Here is a 12,010-nt window from a genome sequence, read left to right as displayed (position 1 = left end):
GTCTCAAGCGGTAGCACCACTGTGCTGTGAAGGCCACGTCGAGGTGCATTCGATGAACTAATGCGGCATCTTGACGAGAAATATGTGCAGGCATGCGGAAAGCGAGCGCTTGATCAACTCTGCTCACCATGGCGGGGGCTAGAATGTCAGCGGTCCGTTGGCGGGTAGCCAGAGGAACCACGATGCGTCGAAGTACGGACCGACGATCTCCTTTCAGCAGTGAAAAACGCGTCCGTCTCCGAGATGAGAGAGCTGCTTCGGCGGCGCTGTCAGCCTGTTCTTTGCCTTCGACTCCGCAATGGGCTGGAACCCATTGCAGAACAAGCCTGTGCCCTGCTTCGTAGACAAGTTTGTGAGCCATTAACACATCCATAACAACGGTGCGGAGGAGCCTCGTATGCCAGAATTTTCAATTGCTTGCAGCGCAGATGTTGAGTCAGTGAAAACCACCCGATTCCGTGGGGTAAAGTGAACGATGTGCTGCAGAAAGAAAAGTATAGCATAGGCTTCTGCAGCTATGGATGAGGTAGGATGCCAAAGGCGACGTCTTTCAACTACGCCTTCGGATTGGATGACGAATGCCGACGCGGACTTCCCATTTCGAGATGCGCCATCGGTGTATGAAGCGGCAGAGGTAGAAAACTTCGCGTCTACGAGAGCATAAAAGTGGGCTCGAAGGAGTTGAGGGGGAACCTGATCTCTGCGGTCCTTGAGGTCAAGAAGACGTGCGAAGGTGGGTGGCACAGGCAGATACCAGGGGGTGTTCGGTTGTGCGACGTCCTTCGGTGTGAAGAAAGCCCGGGGTGTCCTCTGTGCTACGCGGTGGAAAACACTTTCAGGACGGTATCGAATTTTCCTGAGGAGTAGATGACGGGGAACGTGCGCACGCAAACGTAGGAAGCGTCGAGCCGTTTCCCGCTCATAGAGGACCTCCACCGGGAGTTCACCAGCTTCAGCTAGGACTTGCAGTGTTTCAGCCATTCTTAGAACTCCAAGGCACCGACGAAGGCTTCGGGCGAACAGGGTCCGAAGGGTATATAACGATGTTGAAGAAACCCTGTGCAAGACTGGAAGGCTGTAAAGCACAGTCGCCCTCACCAAAGCTGCATGAACTGCTAGAAGGGAGCCTTGATCGCAGCCCCAGCCTAAGCCAGAAAGACGTTGAACTGCAGGAAGCCATCGCTGCACTTTGGTTTCAAGGTGCTTAATGTGGCACGAGTGAAAGGAAGCTCGACGCCCTTTTCGGGCGAAAGGTCCATTCCAAGTCGCGTAAGGTAGAGAAGGACATTGTTTAAAGCTTGTTGCAAACAGCGCTGAATGGCTGGTCGTGACTTGCCTACTCTCAAAAGGGCAACGTCATTGGCATACGCGAAGAATGCTACCTCGCGAGCAACTATAGATTTTAGTCCTGCCATTACCAGATTAAAAAGTGTAGGACTGAGAATGCTTCCATGGTGTACGCCTTGATGAATAGGGTGCTTATGGCTTTGGCCGTGGGATGTGCGGACAGCGACAGTTCGGTCCGTAAGTAAATCGTGGAGCCAGCTGAATAGGCGACCAGATACTCCAAAAAACCGCAACCCGTGGAGCACACAGATATGCTAAACAGTATCATATGCGCGCTTATTGTCCAGGATGACCGATACAACGATCAGCCGATGAGCACGAGCATGTTGGACTGTATAAACTATGTCGAGAACTGGATCCACGGAGCTTCGGTGGCGACGCAATCCAGCCATTTCTTGGGGGAACGCACCTTGTTTTTCGAGCCACCAGTCGAGGCGATGCAAAACCATTCTCTCCATCAGTTTTCCCATACAGCTTGTCAGGCTCACAGGGCGAAAGGAGGATAGGCCATTTGGGGGTTTGCCAGGTTTCAGGATGGGAACCACTAATGCCTCAAATGTCATCGCTCTTATGATTATGTGTCCGCCTGATTATGTGAAGATCCGCCTTGGTCACATGCTGTTAACAGCCGTAAGTTTCTATCTCCGTCCCGCGGTACAGGTTCTCCACTACCAGCTCTCGTACTGGGTGACTTCAATGCCCATCATACTGCCTTGGGAAGCCGCAGAACGGACGGACGGGGAAGGAGATTGTTGGAAGCAATGGAGACTTCTCACATGTGCCTACTTAACAACCGACAGCCAACTTATACGCGGTCACCAACGTCACTCAATGTCCTGGATTTCTCCTGGTGCCCAGCAGACATAATTCGCCACTTGTCGAGCGCTACCGATGTCGACACCCGAGGTACACTCTGTGAAGGACATGTGCCAGTTAAAAAAGTTTCCTCAGGAAGTGCAGCCAGTACACAGCCGTAACCGTCTGGAAACAGCCGTAACGGTTATCAAATAGCAAACACAGCGATTCCCATCGACAAATTTCAGCCGGTACAAAGCCGTCACGTGGGTACCCAGGCAAAAATCTGGAGTGGGACCACTTCAAAGTGGTATATTGGACAGGTCCCACTTTGAGTGTGGGACCACTTAGTGACTGGGACCAGTTGAAAGTGGAACCAGCTTCACGATGGTCCCACTTGAAGTGGAACCAGTGGAATTGATCCAGTGGTCCCCTCTGCTAAGTGGTCCGGGATGCTTATTTCCAAACCCTGACCGATACGGGATCGCGGCGGCGGCGGCGCCTGCCTGAAACCCGGAAAACCTGAGACGGTTCTGAACGGAGAATAATAAGACGCATTTGCAGACGACAGGGGGCGAAGGCACCGAGGTGAAAACAGTGAAAACAAGGCAGTTTTTTGTTAGGTCTATCAAGGTAGTGTAGTGTTTTGTAGTGTAGTGTAGTGTAGTGTAGTGTAGTGTACTGTAGTGTCTGTGTTATCTAGCCTCGCCCATCTGCGTTATCTGAAGGCACCAACCTTCGCTCCTGTGGATGTGACGATCTTGAAGAGTAGCAAGCCTTCGTTATGGCTAAGAACTCTTACTACATAACAAGATGATCTTGATGCACTAGGTAAGAAGATCGCGGTTCGATACATGAACGTAGTGATAATTGAATCAGCAGTCGTCTTTTGAATAATAAGTTGAAAAGGTCTTTCTGTATCGACGCGAATAATTAGGGAGTTTTAGTTTTGGTGTCGTCCACAAGAAATAACGCCGGCATGACACGCGAGGATATATGCCGTGCGACTATTGATATATGCGTGCAATACGCCTGCACGGCTTCGACGTCGTATCTCTTCGAATCGCTCGTTTGATCTGAAGCTTCGAGAAAGCTCACACTTAATATGCATATTTACAGTTTTGTTGAGGCTCAGAGGAAACAAGGAAGGAGGAGGCTAAAGCTGCTTTTCTGAATGGTGACGAAACGGAAGCTACATACATGACTTCAGGATGTACCAGAAAGTGCTTCAAGGCATTGCAAGAGGGAATCTAGTTCTCATATCATAGGTGCATGGCGTTTTAACTCAAGTGTTTCGTTGTGTTATTTATTTTATATTTTCCGGTCTAATGTCCTTGACCATGCTGTTTTGCATGGGGAACATTCATTTTTATGCTGGAGCTCAGTGTGTGGCATCGCTTCTTTGCCTTCTTTGATACAGGCTCTTTTGGAGGTCGACCAGCTGGTATCCTCTTTGATCCCCTTGTGACTCCTTCACGCCTTCTTCCTATAGCTGTTGGCTGAACCTTGATTCTTCCACCCTTGCGTGCATGGCTACCAAGTGCAGCACTCATAGTAATTGCTGCTCGAACTGCACCACACCCTGTTTTGATGCTCTTGAGGTATGAAGCAATCTCCCCCAGGCACTTTTCAAACGTGTTGTTATATCCAACTAGTGCGTACAGTCGCTGCAGCTCGCTTTGGACAGCCTGGAGGTTACCTTGTGTGCCCTAATGTACCCAAATGCATTGTCACAGTTATAGCAAAAGCCTCACATGCTGGTATTTGTAAAGAACCATATGATTTAAATACATACCTGATCAACATAATCTGGTTCGCTGAAGCCAGATGTTGATGGCTGTACACCTAGAGAAGGGGACGCACATGTTCGTGGGTCTGTATCATGTACCACCGGGTATTGTGTCTGTGGGTCGTCCATGCTCTCCTGGAACCCGCAGAAAAACTCATAGGGTGGACATTTGTCACCAAGGGCTAGCCTCCCCAACTCAAGGCGATCATCAGCACTTAATGCAGGAGCGTTTGGGAACGTTCCACCATAACGCATATGGACAATTGCCTGATGTTTGCAGAAGGCGCCCTGTTGTCCGCTTCTGCAACTGCACACTCCAGTGTCGGCCCAGACCTCGTAAGAGCATCCATCTCGTTTAGCACTTGGAACACTGTATACTTGATCGTCCAGACCAGGTGGGAGTAAGTCGCCATCTTCCCATGCATTTCTCCCTATTCAGCGCGTCAAACGGCGGCGGCAGCCATCAGACGTCCCACAGTTATTGGCACAGCAATGTCTCTCCCCATACTTGGCACAAAGTATAAAGTGTCTGGGCACACTGCGCCTAAAGTTGGATGATTGTTTGGATCCAAGTGGATTACAGACTCAATCCAAGCCATCCAACTGGCAACTTGTCCAAGCCAAGCCTAAATGCTCCTAATGTCAACAAGAAGCACCGCGAAGGCGAAGATAATGCGAAATCGTCGGTTTGTGAATTGAGGGAACGTATTCTTCGAAGTTCTTGATCTACAATATGCTGCACAGTTTTGTGAAATTGGTGATTCGTGGCTTCCGAGCTTCAAGCCTTGTTTACGTCGTCGCGTTTGTTGGAGTAGTGTTGTCGGTGCTGTGGCCTTTACATTTGCGTGCCATTTACCACTTCTACCATAAACGATTACCTGCGTTCGTTTTTGTGAATTCGTTTCAAGTTTAGCGAAGTGAAGTACGCAGCATATGGATCATCGTGCTAGCTGCATCATGCAATTGAACTATTAACAGGTGCATCAAGTTGTTTGCATCGAATGAACTGCGCATGTTGACGGTACTTGGCACAGAGCTCTGTAGGTCGATGTGCGATATCACAATCTGCCGTGATTCAGGCAGAATAGCTATTCGAATGCACCAAGTAGAGGGAAACGTGTAGGTGAATGAGAAAGCAACACACAACTTTGTTGCAACGAGGAAAATCTGCTTATTAAGAGGAGTCACGATTTCATTAGAGAACAGTACAGTAAAATTAAGCTGTTTCATGGGGTAGTGAACAGATATGTAGCTGCTGATGCCAAGGAGCATGTAAAAACGTAGTCGTGGATGGGATGCTGTTCTACAGCGTTACGTCTGAGCAAACAGTACTTGCGTCTGCCTTTTTTTTTTTTAGGTATGCTCCCTAGAAAAGGGAAGAAAAATGTGAGGTACAGTCTTTCAGTTTCCCGTCTGTAAATCAGGATGACATCAGGTGCTGCTGATGCATTTGGGTGTTATAAGTTTCGTAATTTTTCTCTTTTCTCTGTGCAACTGGACCTCAGGTAAAGGAAGTCAAATATACAGTTGTCACAATTAATGGTCACAAATGCTGAATGTTGTGATATCAAACCTGCCTTGCGTAGTTTATTTTTGCGCTAAAATAATTTTACACCATACATATGCATTCATATTGCCACTAATTAGCAGATATGATACATGATTGGAGTTCAGATAGAGATCACGTTCAACCAAAATTGGGGCTCAACTGATTCGGGGTAATAATCAGTAGGAGATGAGTTTAACTTGAAAAAGTCAGACCGTAAATATAATGTTGTAGGTACACAGGCTGTTCGACACAGGTACACCTCTATATTAAAAGAGTGGATGGTGATCATGAGTGGTCTACTTTATTGTATTGAATACATTTAACACACAATTTATGAATGGTCAATATTCCTGCAAAATATTATAATTAATTGAGATTCATAAAGCGAGGCTTATAATTTTGCAATAAATAATGAAATGGGTTTTGTTTGAGAGGGCACTGTTAATAAAATAAAGGAATTTGTGAATCTCATCAATCAAGAGGTGATACTATTTGTTTCAGTGAAAATACAATTGCATTGACTTTCTTTGCAACAAGCTGTGACTGTATTACACAGGAGCCACGCTGCACTGTCAGTGTCGGTACTCCCCATATAAAAGAGATGGTCGACTGAGCAGCCACGATCTAGGACATGTAGCACATAGCTGCTTGATGTAGACAGTCGTAGTGCCCGCGCACTTTGCTGGAGATTCTTCCTTGGTTTTGGTATAATTGCACAAACATTTAAGCCATAGTTTTGTGGTTAGTACATGAATTTTAGTTATGTAACACGTGCCAGATGAATACGCCTCACACAAACTATCTGGCCACCCTTTTTTGGCTTTTCTGGCTTTTAAAAATTACATTTATGCAGCAATCATGTACTTTTAATTAGTGCTTTACTTTTTAAAGGATTTCAAAACCCTTTCTCAAGCAAAAAGTATGCTGCAAACAGACTTTCAACTGAATGGCCCAAGTGAAGCCGTTCCTGTGTCATGGCTTCATGCAAATGCTTGAAGAGGTTTGCATCTGAGACACACTTTGTTGTTGGTATACTCTTGCATGACCTGCACACAAGCACAAGCAGGATAAATTGAGAAAATTCACAGAGGAGTACAGAGGCACACTGACACTAAAAGGAATGAAACAGTGTAAGCTTCATCACCTGAACATGTATACTTTGTTGATCTGGAGCCAGAATGCTAGGGCATGCACCAGGCTTTAGTACAGCTCGACTGTGTCCACCATGAAAGAAGCATTGCTGAAAATGAGTGGAGCACATGAGGTCGTGTTTACAGTCATTGTAGGATTTCACATTCACTTCCTCAAGTCGCTGAACCCATATCGAATATCGTTCCGTACGTTGTTGTGGGAGTCTGTGAGGGCGACAAATTTTCATTAACAATGTTACAGAAACAACAAAAGTAGCGCCCTCTTTACCTTTATTTAGCACACGCATAATACGCCTTCAAATGTGTTGGAAAAAGCTATAGGATCTCCAGCTGCAGGTGCATGCATCCCTAGAGCCTTCCCGAGTGGAGCTGTTAATGGGATGGTGCAGCATCTGCTTGCCGTATTCCGAGAGTGAAAATATCTGAGTGCTTGTATTATCTTAAGGAAAATACAAGGTGCTCCTATATGTGCGTGTACTTGAATCTGAAATGCAGTTATTTTCTTAGTAACTTGCACTGCTTCTTTCGGTACCTTTTCTCAGATGGTTGAACAAAGACATGGCAGATGGGATCAAACAAATATAAGTAACTGGGATAAGGTGGGTGCTAAGCGGCATGCTACCTTGCGGCATGTGCCCAAGGTGCTCAATGCTATATGTTAGTAAAATATTTCTGATGTTTAAATTTATAGGTTTGGGTGAATGTTACAAATATAAAGCTATGTTTATACATATTGGCACTCTGATGTACAAAGCTGCACGGCTAGGGAAAGACAAACTTAATTCAATCAAAAACATAGTGGAAGAATTTCACACACATGAAAGTAGGAAAAGCAGGCTACTTACTTTAGGAAAGATGCTCCTGATCCACCTTGGGATTTCCATCGCCAGAGGCCATTGGGGAGTTGCATGTTTATGTTGCTTGTTGCTATGACTTCCGAAACAGAGCGTCGAAGCTCTCGAATTTCGGCTGTATTTAAAGGCGTCGGTAACCCCGATATCTTTGAAATCGCAAATAAACTTACTAATTAAAGCCACGTTCATGCGTTTTATAGCTTGACAGGTTTGACAACCACGGATAAGAAACCGAAATCTAAGTAGGCTCGAGTTAAAAAGCTCAGAGGTGGAGGCCAGGCTAAAAGAATACATCGGGACAATAAAACACACAACCTATAACCCCACTCTAGATTTAATCACTTTTTATCACGTTTCACACGTCTTTGTTTGGTACAGACAGTGAGAAACGACAAACATGAACCAAAACCATTGTTCAGATTTCCTCCGCTAAAACTAGCGGGCTCCGCCAGTTCTGGCCTGGCAACACGGGGACGCTTAATGGCGGCTTCCTTAGTTTGACGGCAGTTTTGGATGAGCTCCGGTGACCTGGTCCAGACATACAATGTTGTCTGCTGCGCTTTCTGGCATTTTGTTGACGAGGTGGTGATACAGCAGATGATGGGCAGCGACTCTGCTGTTTGCATGTTTTAGTATTCGTCCTTCAAAATATTTTTCCCATACAGCACTGATGAAGTCGACAAGGGCAACAGCATTGAAGGCTTTTGTACGATTCAGAATGATGTCTTTTAAAATCCGGATGCATGCCTCTGCAAAATTATTTGTATTATGTCCTCGGATTGTAGTGGTGCTCCTGAAAAACATCACCCATTCCTCCTTTTTTTTCAAACATAGCTCTGAATATATCTTAGTATATCTGAGTATACCCTAGATGAGACAGACTATGAAGATTCACTGTTGCTGCTTCCAACTCCTCTTCAGAGTTTGCATAGAGAACCTAGAGCGCGAAAAAAAAAAAAAAAGAAATCAAACTGTGCATGCTTACACTGTCCATGTGCAACTTTGCAAAAATTAGTGGTTAGAAGAATTTTGTATATGTTAAGAGACTATTTTCATATCCAAACTTCAAGGTCACATATTGGTATTGCATGCTTTCCGCAACAACTCACTGTATGCCCTCCTACTATAATCCTGGGCGGCAATGTGTTTTCATGAGCCAAGTGACCAAACGTGACGTTATTGCACAAGCCTCAATGAAGGCTGTACTGTGCTAGAGACTGCTACTCAACCTCAATCCCAGGCATCTAAAATTTAGCAGATGTGGTACAAAAATGCTCAAGACATTATTGTCGTCCACAGCAAATATTTTATGATGGGCTACAATATCGGAGCCATCCATGGTGTATCCGTTAATCTTGATACGTAACTCTTTGATTACGAGGGTAAGGGTTAAGGAGAACACAAATATAGCATGTACTTTTATTTTTATTTTTTTCAAAAATTGTTCAGTTGTTATGATTGCAAGCATTTTCGCCTGCATCATCGATCTTGAGTGTAATCAGACCAAAAGAATGTTTGTAGAGTCCTGGCATATACAATCCACACCTGGAAACCTTAACCGATCTGTTGGAGCATTACCCAGCATATACGTCAGCGGCCTCCGTCACGTGACTGAAAAACAATCCGACGAATCACGAAATTCGAACCACGGCAAGGACGCTGCTGCCAACGGCCACTACAGTCACCCCTGAGGAAGGAGCCGAACTGGCTCCGAAACGTCGGGGAGCCCCATCCTGTACCTTGGTTGGAGATTTTCGTTACTATCATCTTATAGTTTTGTTTGATGTGCCAATAGGTGTGTTGTGGTTAGCATATTTCTCCTCACTTTCTTACAGCATAATGTTCTTGAAATACTCAGGTATAGAGCAGAGGCATTTGAGCTGAAACCAGCCAGAGCTTGACCCTCTCAGATTTTGCTGAAAAGAACTATGCATTCCTTTAGGGGTGTACATGTAGAATATAAACTTCGTTTCTCAAGATTTTGTTTTCTTGAACGTTGAGGGAGCTTCGAGCTTGGCCCAAATATGAAAAACTGTTGCTCGCTCCGTGCGTCGTGCTGACGCATACTGACAGCATTTCGGTGTATTCTTTGCCTAATGTTGGAAGGAAGGAATAATGTATAGGTGTATTCTTTTTATGAGAAAAAAATTTCTGTCAGCTCATTTACATGCTGCTCTGTCAAAACACATTCTTTCTCTGATGGTGCTGCTCAAAACAAAGACACAGAAGACATTTTTTCTGACGCCTTTTTCTCTTTTAAGAGCAGTGGATTATTATTATTTTATACGAGTACCCTCTGCTATCAAATAAGCTGCAGCTAGGTGTGTCAAAAACATTTTTCTCTCGTTTAAGGATATTTTCCCTTAAATGAGAGAAAAATTTTGTTGCTGTAGATTTTCAATATGTTGTAGGAAGGGGTCTGTTCTACAAATGACATGGTTTCTTTCACTTCCAAGACGTCCTCAGCTATGTGAAAAGCCTATCCCTGAAATAACATTTTTTATGTATGGTTAATGTTTTTGATTTTTTTGTGGAACAATAGTTTGAAGAGAGCTTTATGTTTGTAAATTAAACAAATCTCCGTACAGTAGTTTGTAAATAATCTCAGGTGCCTGCCAAAAATGTAAACTTGGTAAAGGAACTTGCTCCGTTCTTGAGCTCTGAGCATGACGCCAAGTTAATGCTCATTGCATATGACCTTCGGTAAGTTAGATCCTTCCTCCCAACACCAGGCAAGGTATGTGCAGAAATGTCTTCTGCACATGTGAGCAGGACTTGCGGAATGAGCAACTTTCATATTTGGGCTGAGTTTGAAGCGCCCCCAACATTCAAGAAAACAATCTTGAGAAACAAAGTTTATACCCTACATGTACACCCCCTAATGGAATGCATACTTTTTAAGCAACATCTGAGAGAGTCGAGCTGCACCTCTGGCTGCTTTTGACTGGAATGCCTCAGCACAGAAGTGAACACCAACCCTTTGAAATGCTGTCATTAGCTTCCGCCTGTCGTTCTTTTCCACGTTGTTCTTTGTTGCTGTTAACCATCTCCACTCAGCTTGAAGTACATGGAAATGGCATAGGAGCTGGGTTCCCCTAGGCCACACGTCACTCAAGGCTGCCTTTTCAGCTGAAGAGTTGTCCGTCATAAATGCCTTTGGAACCTAATGAATTGGTTAGTATGCCTGAATTATAAAGTACTAGGGTGGTTCCATAAGTTTCCGGCCCGACCAACTTTTAATAGTCATAGAGACTGTATCACTGTATCACTTTTCGACGTAGTCACCCTTAACTTCAATGCACTTTTGGCACCTTTCAACCAGCATTCTTATACCCTTGAAAAAATAGTCAGAAGTTTTGTCCGCAAAATGCTGGAAAACTGCCTCTTGCACCTCACTATCGTTTTGAAATCTCCGTCCTTTGAGATGCCTCTTCAAGTTTGAGAACAGGAAGTAGTCACTCGGTGCAAAGTCTGGACTGTAGGGTTGGAGGTGGATTTCTTTGAAGCCGCACTCCTTCAGTGCAGCCTCGGCAACAGAAGCCGTGTGGACAGGGGCATTGTCCTGGAGCAACCGGACACCTCAACTCAACCTGCCGCGCCTCTTTTCCTTGATGGCGTCTCGCAGTCGGTGCAGGAGTGAAGCGTAATAAGTCGCATTCACTGTGGTGGTCCTCTCTTTGAAGTCGATGAGGAGGATCCCGTGACAATCCCAAAATATTGTTGCCATGATCTTCTTTGTGGATTGTGTGACCTTGGCTTTTCTTGGGGGTGCTTCTCCTGGTTTGCGCCATTCCATCGACTCCTTTTTCGAAAGGGGATCATAGTAGAGCACCATAGTCTCATCCCCTGTGATAATTGACTTCAATATTTCTTCTTCGTTCTCTTGACAGAGCTCCAAAAACTCTTTGGCACAGACGACACGCTGTTGCTTTTGAACTGACGAGAGAAGTCGTGGCACTCATCTCGCACTGACCTTTTTCATGCGAAGGCCCTCGCCGATGATGCAAAAAACGGTTGTTTTGGAAAGCCCCAGCCTTTCTGAGATTTCGTTCACCTTCAGACGCATGTCACTCAGCACTTCCTGCTCGACAAGAGACAAATTTTCTTGTCACCACTTCCACTGGACGACCATCGCGTGGATCATCTTCAATGGACTCTCGCCCCAGTCGAAACTGCTTAGCCCAGTCTTTTACCGTTGTGTACGACGGAGAGGCTTCCCTGTACATGTTGTCCAGTCGCGCTTTAATCTCTTTAGGCGAAAGTCCCTCTTTTGTCAAGAATTTTATCGCAACGCGGTACTCGATTTTTTCCATTTTAACTGAAGAGTGCACCCTGGCTGTTTGAAATGCCGCTCTCCAACCGACAAAAGCATGGAGAGGGTTGAGGGTGGTGCTCCGGCCCTCCAACAGATGGCGCCACGCGTCCTTAAAGGGACTCTGACCAGAAACTGTGGGAGCTCTTTCGTACTTGTAGTCGATAAAGCACCCAACAACGACTCTCCATGCGAAAATTCACGCATCAAAAC

At 45.3% G+C, this 12,010-nt stretch overlaps 1 pseudogene; it reads right to left on the bottom strand.

Annotated features, from left to right (window-relative positions):
- Positions 1-3,467: 3,467 nt before the first annotated feature.
- Positions 3,468-10,633, bottom strand: LOC135385689 (uncharacterized; annotated as a pseudogene).
- Between the last annotated feature and the right edge of the window lie 1,377 nt (positions 10,634-12,010).

The sequence above is a fragment of the Ornithodoros turicata genome, chromosome 1, assembly GCF_037126465.1.
Source record: "Ornithodoros turicata isolate Travis chromosome 1, ASM3712646v1, whole genome shotgun sequence".
Lineage (NCBI taxonomy): Eukaryota > Metazoa > Arthropoda > Arachnida > Ixodida > Argasidae > Ornithodoros > Ornithodoros turicata.
The sequence above is the reverse complement of the archived record's forward strand: the minus strand, read 5'-3'. Positions and strand labels throughout refer to the sequence as shown.